Genomic DNA, 12578 nt, shown 5'->3' on the forward strand with positions numbered 1-12578 from the left:
GCGAGCCAGCTGTCTTCTCCCATGCAAAAATGGGTCATTAGAGTGGTAAGGGCATCCATGGATCTTGGTTTTTCTTGACCGAGGTGGCGGGCGAGCCACTCATCTCAGACGCTATGTTTAAAGGCCGCGAGGGCTTCGGCATCCGGACAATCGACAATTTGGTTCTTTTTGATTATGAACCTAGTCCAGAGCTTCCTGGAAGACTCCCCGGGCTACTGGATGATGTGACTTAGGTCATCGGCATCCGGAGGCCGAACATATGTACCTTGGAAGTTATTGCGGAAGGCGTCTTCCAAGTCTTCCCAGCTACCGATGGAGTTCCCAGGGTGGCTGTTCAGCCAGTGCCGCGCAAGACCCTTTAGTTTTAGTGGGAGGTATTTGATGGCGTGGAGGTCATCGCCGCTGGCCATGTGGATATGGAGGATGAAATCTTCAATCCATACTGCTGGGTCTGTTGTTCCATCATATGATTCAATATTCATGGGCCCTTCCGAGAATTTGTGTTCCATTACTTCATCAGTGAAGCAAAGGGGGTGTGCGGCGCCCCTATGTCGATCCACGTCGCGACATAGCTCGGATGGAGTTCATCTATGGTGCTCGGCCCGGGCGTGGTTGTGTTTTTCACGTCCGGCTAGATGGCCATCGTTGCGCATCCGGGCACGTCCCTGTGATCTATAGATCGATCTTGTCTGATCCGCTCTATTGTCTAGGTCGTGCCGCATGTCATATGTGTGACCCCAAGCTGTCATGTCTCTGCCCTTACCGCGAGGTGGTATGGGCTGGTGTTCGGCTTGAGTTGCCGCTTTGTCCCGGCCACATGGTGGTCGGTCAGCCGCATTATGTGCTGGTAGGATGGGCTCCCTCGCCTCGTCATCGAATTGGGGTAACAATTTGCGCTTCGGGTAACTTTTGGTTGGGCACTCGATGTTGTATTCTTTGGCTTCTAGGACATTAGTCCATCTATCGTTGAGGAGGTCTTGATCAGCTTGAAGCTACTGCTGCTTCTTTTTCAGGCTCCTTGCAGTGAATATTAGCTGGCGCTTAAAGCGCTCCTGCTTGAGAGGTTCCTCAGGCACGATAAAATCCTCATTGTTGCGGCTCACCTCGTCCTCAGAGAGCAGAAGGTAGTTACTGTCCTCTGAGTCTTTGTTCATGGCTTGTTCATTAGGGCTAGCTCGCCCATCTTCCCATTCTTCCTTTTCAAAGGTTGGCTTAACGGTGTCTTCATTGTTATCAGCATTGTCGAACATATTGTTTTCTCCTGTGCTGGTATTGCTATATTTTCTGCGGCGTGGCTTAGAGCAGCGCCGCTGACGTCGGTGCTTCGGCTGTATCTCAGGAGGTCTATCCTCGACTGGATCTTCCTTATCATCGCTGCTATTCTCCTTGGGTATATCCACCATGTACACGTCATATGAAGAGGTGGCCGTCCTGTGTCTGGTGAATGGCGGGTTTTGGGCTTGTTCTTCTCCGACATTATTGTCCATATTGTCGACGTCCTCGGAGTCATAATCAAGCATGTCGGTTAAGTCGTCGATAGTGGCTATAAAGTGGGTGGCGGGTGGGACATAAAATTCCCTTCTCTCAGCGCCTAGTCCAGGTTGGGCATGGTTCGGACGTTGCTCCTTTGTAATGACAAGGGATCGCATTAAGTCCAGAGCTTCGCTTAAAGGTGAGGTTTGGCCCAAGAGAAGAGAGCCCGTGGAGTACGGCGAGAGGGAAACTCCTTGGCCGAACTCACACGATGCTTGTTCCAAGGATTCAGAGCTAGTGTCCGGAGAAGGGCCCGGCTCCACAATGGCTGCCAACGACACCACTTCCTCCGGTTCCTCCACAATGGGCCTAAGGGTCGCAGACAGTCCAGCGAGCTCAGAGAGCCCGTCTTCGGACCTGGCGATATGCTCTAGATCTAAGGCCAGCGCGGAAGTAGGAGGCGCGATTCCTTGGAAGATCAAGTCTCCTCGGATATCAGCGACATAATCCAGATTTTCAAAACTAATCTGGTGACCTGGGGCGTAGCTATCGACCTGCTCTAGATGGCTAGGCAAGTTGACCCATAGCAGGAAGCCGCCGAACACAAAGATCTGGTCGGGAAGGAAAGCCTCCCCCCAGGCAGCGTTGTTGTAGATGATTGACGGAGCCATCAAACCTTTTGGTGACGATGCAACGAACTCTCAATGACTGAGGAGGACTCCCTCACCGCTCCCTCCCGTGCCGCCTCCTGTGGATTCGCCTACTACATCGCCACCTCCTCCGGTAGCGTCCTCTTCCTCCAACATGGCCGCCCCCAGCTCGGGGTCGCCCATGTTCCTCACCTCCCGATCCGGCATCCACTGATGGCCAGGAGATTGCCTGGCGGCATTCGCTTGACCAGGAAAGGGCTGCATCAGGTTCGGATGGTCAGGGCAGATGAAGAGAATGTCGTGAGCGAAGAAAGGAAACCAAATACTCACCAGAGGCGGATGGTTGGTGCGGTTGTACGGCAGCTTGTCGAAGCTCCAGTCCTCCTCGCTGAGCTGACTGTTGGAGAAGTAGTTCACATGTCGAACCACTTCAACAGTCGGCATCTCCTTCGTTGACATCTTACAGGGGTCCCGGCGGCCGCTCATGTCGCAGATGGGATGCGGCCGGACCTGGAGAGGCGACACCCAGCAGTACACAAAGGCGGCTGTCGGTGTCAAAACCGGCGGATCTCGGGTAGGGGGTCCCGAACTGTGTGTCTAGGCGGATGGTAACAGGAGACAAGGGATACGATGTTTTTACCCAGGTTCGGGCCCTCTCGATGGAGGTAAAACCCTACTCCTGCTTGATTGATATTGATGATTGTCACATCCCTAGTCTGGTATGACTTAGACTAGCTAGCTATTTGTGCATCATATTTAAATTTCATTTAAATTTGAAATGAGGATTGATGGAAACCTCAGAATCATTTTTTGAAAATGACCCAAATAAAAATTTCTCCAAAAGGGTCCAAGAAAATGCTCATGTTGCCCTCTGAAAATATTGGATAGAGATAAAAATCAAAACAATATTTTTAGGAGCTCATGGACATTTATTTTGGCCATTTGGATTAATTCGATAAATATTTGCATTGGAAAGATATTTCTATATATATGAAATATGGTCCAAAAATTATGCCAATTATAAAAGAGCTCTGGAATAATACCATTAGCCCCTACAAAAATTGGCATAATAAAATTAAATGATTTAATATATTTATTAAATCAAACAAATGTCAGAAAATTAGAAAAGAAAACAGAAAAGGGGAGAGAGACTTACCTGGGCCACTTACCTGGCCCATCTCCAGCTGGCGGCCAGCCCACCTCCCCGCTGCCTTCTGTCGTCTCCCTCCTCGGACAGAAGGACGAGGGCGTGTGCCCGACGTTCGCCGGCACGCGCGCGCGCCACCTCCCCCCCTGCTAGCCACCTCCTGCTTCCCCGGACTCCCTCCCAATGCCACGGAGACGGCCACGCACCCCAGGCCCTCTCATTCCTCCTCCCCCCCATGCTTATCCCCTCCTCTGGCTCCCCCTCACTTCCACCGAACGCGGCCGCCGCCGCCGACGAGAACCACCACGGCCACCGGCCTCCCCTCGCCTCCCTGAGACGCTTCCCAGCTCCGCCTCGACCCCCTCTACCTCCTCGTCAAGCCACGCACCTCCGGACGGCCTCCATCGCCGCTATCGCCCTCGTCTTCCTCCTCGGGCTCCGCCGTCCGCCGACGTCGATTCGCCGTCACCAGGTCTTCCCCGACCCCGCTGTGCTGCTCTGCGTGATCGCGGTGAGCTCCGCCGCCGTTCCCCTTTCTTCTCCCCCTCGTATCCACGCCGTAGCGCCGCTCCCCACCACGGCCGAAGCCTTTCGCCGCCGTCCATGTCGCCGCCGCCGTCTCGGCCCGCCTCCGCCCAAACCAAGCCTCCCTTCGCGCTCCTGGTGCCACGAGGGTGCCGCCGGGCCCCTCGGGTGGCCTCCCTGTGCCCCGCAGCCCGATCCCGCTTGCGCCCGAACTCCGGCCGCCGCCCCGAGCTTCGCTCCGGCGAGCTCCGGCGCCCCCGCAGCCCCCCATCAGCTCCCCTGGTTGCGGACGAAGACGGGCTACGCCCCGGTGGTCTTCGCGCGATCAAACGCCGTCTGTAACGCAAGTCCGGCGAGTCGCCGCCGCGCTAATGGTCGCCGCCGGCCAGAACTCCGGCGGGCTGACGTGGCTTAGCTAATTAGTCACTAATCCCCCACCTACTGACGCTGACCAGTGGGCCCAGGGTTTAGTCAAAGCTAGTCAGCCCGGGTTTGACTCGGGGTTAACCCCAGTGTCACTGACGTGTGGGTCCCACACGTCAGGTTTGACCCTGGACAGCCGCGTTGACCCGCTGACGTCGTGCTGACGTCATGCTGGCGCAGTATATAAATTCTGGATTTAATTAAATCAGGAAATTCCAGAAATTGATTTAAACTTCAAAAATTCATATCAATTCAACCGTAGCTCAGATTAAAATAATTTATATATGAAAAATTATCAGAAAAATGCAACCTTTCCATCTGAACTAGTTTCATGCATGAAAAACCAACTTATACATGCTGAATATGGGAAAACACATTATGGCATATATAAGAGACCTAATTTAGAAATGCATTTGAACCTTTGGTTCAAATGGACTTCAAACCAATTGAACACTAGTTGCATTAGCTCAACAGCATCACATCTACATGCCATGTTCATGCATCATATTGTTGCATATGATTGTGTATTGATTGCCGGCACCGTTCCTTCTCGATAGGTCCTGCTCCGGAGACGTTCCAGAGTACCTGTCTGTGAAGCAGTGCCTCCCTTGTTGATTTACCAGGCAAGCAACCCCCCTTGTTCATTTCGATAAAACCCTACTCTCTCGCTCCTGCTCTCAGTTATTGCATTAGGACAACAACGATTCATCTGCTACTTTGTGCTGCGGTAGTTGAACCCATTCCTCTGCATGACCTGTCATTGCCACAGTAAATAGTTGAAACCCACTAGCATGTGTAGGAGTTGATTGAAGCCACTGATGTGTTCCTACCATGCTATGCCTGCTATTGCTTAGAGTTGTGTCAGGTCTGATTCATTGGGAATGAATTGGAGTGTCACGATATGTTCTGATGCTGAGAGTGAAGTGTGTGAACACGATTTGGTAAAGGTAGCGGTGAGAGGCCATGTAGGAGTACATGGTGGGTTGTCTCGCTGGAACCGTCCTTAAGCACTGAGTTCTATGTATGTTGTCCAATGACTCGATACTACCACACATTGGAATGCTTAAGTGCCCCTCTCGACTTATTAACCAACTTGGTCTCTGTCCAGGAGTCGCAACTAGTTTCTGGTGTTTGTAGGTAGTGCTATTTTTCTACCAAGTGGCACCCGGCAGGGTGGGCTTGGGACAGACTAGGCACACGTGGCACGGTGTACCGAGTGGCACCCGGTTGGTGGGCTCGGGAACCCTGCTCACATCGTTTGGGGCCGTGAGCGACACCCCGGCCGGATCTCCTTGCGGATGGAACCCGAATAGGCGATAAACCTGGACTAGAGTCTTGTGTGGTTAGTCAGGTCGTGGCCGACACCCTCGCCAGGCTTCCGCTTGAAGGTTGCCGAGGTACATGACGTGTACATGGCGGTAAGTGGCGAGAGCGTGTGTGAAGAAGTACACCCCTGCAGGGTTAACATGATCTATTCGAATAGCCGGGTCCGCGGTTATGGACTTCTTGGATGCTTACATGGTACATAGACAACTTGAAGTGGATACTATAAAATGCTCAAGACAAGTGTGAGTGCTATGGATGGCCTTCTCGTAGGGAGACGGGGATGAATCCATAGTAGTGTATTGTATGGTGATTAGTGGACTCGTGTTCGTTGTTTCACCTCAAGAGTTTCTGGTAGTCGTAGAATAGGATAGCCACAGAGTCAAAGCTGGCTTGCTGCAACTAAACCCCACATTACCCTCTTGATACAAATGCATGTATGATAGGATCTGATGTAAGTCTTGCTGAGTACCTTTGTACTCATGTTGCTTTATTTATGTTTTTGCAGCGGAGACTTCGGTCTTACTAGGGTTCTCATGGACTTCGACTAGTAGCTAGTACCTCAGCTACGATCTTGATCGGTTGTTGTAGATAGTCAGGCTCTTCAGCCTTTTTCATTTGTAGATGTCTGTACCCAGACATGTAATGCTTCCGCTTGTTGCTTGTATGCTCTGTATGATGGGTCTAGTGACCCCTGTTTGCAATAATTGCTATGACGGCTCTTCTGAGCCTTTATCTATATGAGTTGTTGAGTTATGCTGTGATGCCATGTTGTACAGCACATACCTGCATGTTATGCGTACGTGTAATGTGTATTGCTATGTGTGGGATCTGACTATCTAGTTGTTTATTCTTAGTAGCCTCTCTTACCGGGAAATGTCTCCTAGTGCTTCCACTGAGCCCTGGTAGCTTGCTACTGCTCCGGAACACTTAGGCTGGCCGGCATGTGTCCTTCTTCGATCCTGTGTCTGTCCCTTCGGGGAAATGTCACGCGATGAATACCGGAGTCCTGCTAGCCCGCTACAGCCCGGTTCACCGGAGTCCTGTTAGCCCAGTGCTACAGCCTGGATTCACTCGCTGATGACCGACACGTTCGATGCTGGGTCATGAATGCCTGTCCCTGTAAGTTAGTGCCACTTTGGGTTTACGACTAGCCATGTCAGCCCGGGCTCTTTATCATATGGATGCTAGCGGCACCATCATATACGTGTGCCAAAATGCGCAAACGGTCCCGGGCAAAGGTAAGGCGACACCCGTGGGGATACCGTGCGTGAGGCCGCAAAGCGATATGAGGTGTTACATGCTAGATCGATGTGGCATCGAGTCGGGGTCCTGACAATGATATGGGTAGTACAAGAGTAGATCTACCACGAGATCAGAGAGGATAAACCCTAGAAGCTAGCCTATGGTATGATTGTTGTTCGTCCTACGGACTAAAACCCTCCGGTTTATATAGGCACCGAAGAGGGTTAGGGTTACACAAAGTCGGTTACAATGGTAGGAGATCTATATATCCGTATCGCCAAGCTTGCCTTCCATGCCAAGGAAAGTCCCATACGGACACGGGACGAAGTCTTCAATCTTGTATCTTCATTGTCCAGGAGTCCGGCCGAAGATGATAGTTCGGCTATCCGGACACCCCCTAGTCCGGGACACACTCAGCGGCTAGCAGGTCCGGATTAAGGAACTAGGCTTCTCTTCCGTCTATCAGGATCACGTGTTACTACTCCATAGTCCCATAGGATTTGTTGATCAGAGTCATACCCCAATTTTGAGTATTTCCGGTGTAGTCTGTTTAGTACTACCTCCGAACCTTGAGTGATAATGATGAGTATGTTACCACCCCATTTTTAGTAGGATGTTTCATTCTGAGCATTTTACTGTCGTTATGCTGCCGGAATTTCCCTAGAAGTTCGAGTGATACTAATCCCTTGTCCTACATTCTATAGCCTATAGATTGATGTTGATTTCGTCCCTGGGTTTCGTTTCTCAGGATGTCATCAAGTTCTATTGCTCGTAGCCAGAACCACGGAGATGGTAGGAATGAGGATCCTCCCGACCAGCCTTCGTTGACAGAGTTCATGCTAGAGATGGAGAGGAACAAGCGTGAGTCTAATCGTTTGTTGGCACGTATCGAGGAGAACACCGCACATCAGTTCAAAGGGTCTGCTACCATTCATGATTTCATTCGCTTGCACCCACCTACTTTTCATCATTCCATCGAGCCACTCGATGCAGATGACTGGCTCCGTAGCATCACCCATAAGCTGCGTTCTGCGAACGTAGCTGAAGATGACAAGGTCACTTATGCCACATACCACCTGGAAGGTCCTGCTAGTCTTTGGTGGTAGAACTATGAGACTTTGCTTCCAGCCGGCCAGATTCCTACCTGGAAGGATTTCACTGAGTCTTTTCGTGAGCATCACATTCCCCAGGCCCTTCTTGATCGCAAGAGAGAAGAGTTATGTAGTTTCACCCAGAGTAAGATGGCTGTTGATGCTTATAGCAGAGAGTTTGAGAACCTCGCCCGTTATGCCACAGAAGAAGTGTCCACGGACGCCAAGAAGCAAGCTAGGTTCCGGAAGGGTCTCAACCCCAAGTTGCGTCGTGATCTCCACCTGCATCATTGTGATACATTCCAAGCCCTTGTGAACAAAGCCATCAATGCAGAGACAGCTCAGCTCACTTACGAGGAGGCTCGTAAGCACACCCGTGATTTGGGATCCTCCTCTGGCTCTAGCTCCCAGAAGCGCCGGATTTGGGTTCCAAACTCCGCTCTTCCTTCCGGATATGCACCGAGGCCATCCTACGTGGTGCCTTCTCCAGCTCAGTCGTATGTTCCACCCGGGCCTACTGGTAGACCGTTTGTCAGTGCGGGTCCATGTCCAACCTTAGGGACTTGCTTCACATGCGGGAAGCCAGGACACTATGCACGTGACTGCTCTCAGACTAGTTATGCTCCACCCCAGCCCGAGAAGACTGTTGGCTGTATTAAGCCATCACGCAAGATGATCAGTGTCAAGTCAGCCCCTACTGAACGTGGACGTGTGCATCACGTCTCAGCTAAAGACGCTCATGATGATCCAGATGTCGTTCTTAGCACACTCCTCGTCAATTGTCACCCAGCATCAGTTCTATTCGATACTGGAGCATCTCACTCCTTCATTTCTGAAGGCTATGCTCGCTTGCACGACATGTCATTTTGTGATATGCCCTCTCCACTACTTATTCAAACTCCTGGATCCAAATGGCAAACCTCTAGTGTAAGCCATGGTAACGAAATCCTTGTTGGCAGACTTGTATTCCTTGCATCACTTGTAGCCCTCAAGTCCTCAGATATTAACATCATCTTGGGTATGGACTGGATGACAGCTCATCATGCCAAGATTGATTGTTACACAAGATCTGTTCAACTTACACACCCATCTGGCAAGATAGTCACCGTCTCCACTAGAGTTGCAAGGCGTCAGCTCTATTCTCTTAATGCCAGCCCTCTTCCAGACCTTGAAGATATCCCGGTAGTCCGTGACTTTCCGGATGTCTTTCCAGAGGAACTGCCAGGTGTTCCCCCTGACAGAGATGTAGAGTTCGTCATAGATCTTATCCCAGGAACAGCTCCAATCTCCCGGAGACCTTACAAGATGGCACCCCTAGAACTAGCCGAGCTTAAGAAACAACTCGATGAGTCCTTGCAAAAGGGTTTCATCCGTCCTAGTTCTTCTCCTTGGGCTTGCCCCGTCCTCTTCGTCAAGAAGAAAGACGGTACGGACCGGATGGTTGTAGATTATCGTCCCGTTAATTTGGTCACGATAAAGAACAAGTATCCGCTTCCCAGGATCAACGACCTGTATGATCAGCTCGCTGGATCCTCAGTCTTTTCCAAGATGGATTTAAGGTTAGGCTACCATCAAATCAAGATCAGAAATGGGGACATTCCCAAGACAGCTTTTGTTACTCGTTATGGTCAGTACGAGTACACCGTCATGTCCTTTGGCCTAACCAACGCCCCAGCCAGATTCTCCCACCTGATGAACTCGATCTTCATGGAGTACTTAGATAAGTTCGTCGTGGTTTACCTCGATGATATTCTTATTTACTCGAAGAACGAGGAAGAGCATGCGGAACATCTTAGACTTGTGTTAGAAAAACTCAGAGAGCACCGCCTTTATGCCAAGTTCTCCAAGTGTGAATTTTGGTTGCCAGAAGTGACCTACCTAGGCCACGTAATCTCTGGTAAGGGCATTGCTGTCAATCCCGAGAGAGTTCAAGCCGTTCTCGATTGGACTCCACCTGAGACCGTTAAACAAGTTAGGAGTTTCCTTGGTCTAGCCAGCTATTGTCGCCGCTTTGTTGAAAACTTCTCCAAAGTAGCCAAACCCCTCATGGAACTTCTCAAGAAAGATAAAAAGTTCGAGTGGTCCCCACAGTGTGAGTACAGTTTTCAGGAACTGAAAAGACGCCTGACTTCTGCTCCCATACTTGTGCCACCGGATTTCACTAAAGACTTTATTATCTACTGCGACGCCTCACGACAGGGACTAGGTTGCATCCTTATGCAGGGTCGTCATGTGATTGCCTATGCATCCCGACAGTTGCATCCACATGAGGAGAATTATCCTACACATGATCTAGAGCTTGCAGCCGTAGTCCATGCACTCAAGACCTGGCGACATTACCTCCTTGGTAAACGTTGCGAGATCTACACCGATCACCAGAGTCTCAAGTATATCTTCACCCAACCGGATCTGAACCTTAGGCAAAGACATTGGTTGGAGTTAATCACAGATTATGATCTAGGGATTACCTACACCCCAGGCAAAGCCAATGTCATGGCTGATGCTCTAAGTCATAAATCCTATTGCAACAATCTCATGTTGCAGCAAGGCCAACCACTTCTCCATGAGGAATTCTGTAAGCTTAACCTTCACATTGCTCCTCGCGGATTCCTTTCTACCTTGGTGGCGAAACCTACCCTTGAGGATCAGATCATCTCTGACCAGAAGTTTGATAGGGGGTTATTCGCATTAAGAGAAACATTAAGAAGGGAGTTGGTGGATGTTTCTCTATGGATGATCGTGGTGTTGTTTTCTTTGAGAATCGCTTGGTGGTTCCCAAGAATCAACATCTGCGACAATTGATTCTTAAGGAGGCACATGAATCCCCTCTCACGATTCATCCCGGTAGTACTAAGATGTATCAGGACCTACGCCAGAGGTTCTGGTGGACTAGGATGAAAAGAGAAATCGCTGAGTTCATTGCTAAATGTGACGTTTGTCGTCGCGTTAAGGCAGAACATCAAAGACCTGCTGGCACCCTTCAGCCTTTAGCTATTCCTGAATGGAAATGGGATAAAGTTGGTATGGACTTCATTACCGGCTTTCCCAGGACCAAAAGAGGGAATAACGCTATCTTCGTAGTCGTTGATCGTCTTTCCAAAGTGGCTCACTTCCTTCCTGTTCGAGAAAATATCACTGCTAGTCAGCTTGCTGACTTATATATTTCTCGAATAGTGTCACTGCATGGTGTTCCACTAGAGATCAATTCAGACTGTGGCAGTCTTTTCACTTCTCATTTCTGGGAGAGTTTCCAAACTGCCATGGGAAACCATCTTTCTTTCAGTACCGCTTTCCACCCTCAGTCGAGTGACCAGGTGGAACGGGTCAATCAAATTCTCGAAGACATGCTCAGAGCTTGCATTATCTCATTCAGTATGGGTTGGGAGAAATGTCTTCCTTTCGCCGAGTTTGCTTATAACAATAGCTACCAATCCAGCCTCAAGCAAGCTCCTTTTGAGGTTCTCTATGGACGAAGATGTCGAACACCTTTGAACTGGTCAGAAACCGGTGAAAGACAATTCTTTGGACCGGATATGATCCGGGAGGCAGAAGAGCAAGTTCGCATCATTCGTGAGAATTTGAAAACAGCCCAGTCTCGTCAGAAGAGCCAGTACGATCGTCATCATAAGGATATGACTTATGAAATTGGCGACCAAGCTTACCTTCGGGTTACTCCTTTGAAGGGTACCCATCGTTTCGGTATCAAGGGCAAGTTGGCTCCTTGTTACATTGGTCCTTTTCGTATTCTCGCTAAACGAGGAGAGGTTGCCTATCAGTTGGAACTACCCCCACATCTTTCTCGAGTTCATGATGTCTTCCACGTCTCTCAACTCAGGCGTTGCTTCTCGGATCCCATCCGCGGAGTGGACCACGAAACGCTTGATCTCCAAGATAACCTCACATACCGAGAGTACCCGGTTCACATTCTTGATCAAGCGGAGCGTGTTACCCGACGTCAGAACATCAAGTTTCTCAAAGTTCAGTGGTCTCATCATTCCGAGAGAGAGGCTACCTGGGAGCGAGAAGATCGTCTTCGACTGGAGTACCCCGCTTTCTTTCCGTCGACCCCTGAATCTCGAGACGAGATTCTTTCAAGTGGGGGCGAGTTGTCACATCCCTAGTCTGGTATGACTTAGACTAGCTAGCTATTTGTGCATCATATTTAAATTTCATTTAAATTTGAAATGAGGATTGATGGAAACCTCAGAATCATTTTTTGAAAATGACCCAAATAAAAATTTCTCCAAAAGGGTCCAAGAAAATGCTCATGTTGCCCTCTGAAAATATTGGATAGAGATAAAAATCAAAACAATATTTTTAGAAGCTCATGGACATTTATTTTGGCCATTTGGATTAATTCGATAAATATTTGCATTGGAAAGATATTTCTATATATATGAAATATGGTCCAAAAATTATGCCAATTATAAAAGAGCTCTGGAATAATACCATTAGCCCCTACAAAAATTGGCATAATAAAATTAAATGATTTAATATATTTATTAAATCAAACAAATGTCAGAAAATTAGAAAAGAAAACAGAAAAGGGGAGAGAGACTTACCTGGGCCACTTACCTGGCCCATCTCCAGCTGGCGGCCAGCCCACCTCCCCGCTGCCTTCTGTCGTCTCCCTCCTCGGACAGAAGGACGAGGGCGTGTGCCCGACGTTCGCCGGCACGCGCGCGCGCCACCTCCCCCCCC

The sequence above is a fragment of the Triticum aestivum genome, chromosome 6B, assembly GCF_018294505.1.
Source record: "Triticum aestivum cultivar Chinese Spring chromosome 6B, IWGSC CS RefSeq v2.1, whole genome shotgun sequence".
Lineage (NCBI taxonomy): Eukaryota > Viridiplantae > Streptophyta > Magnoliopsida > Poales > Poaceae > Triticum > Triticum aestivum.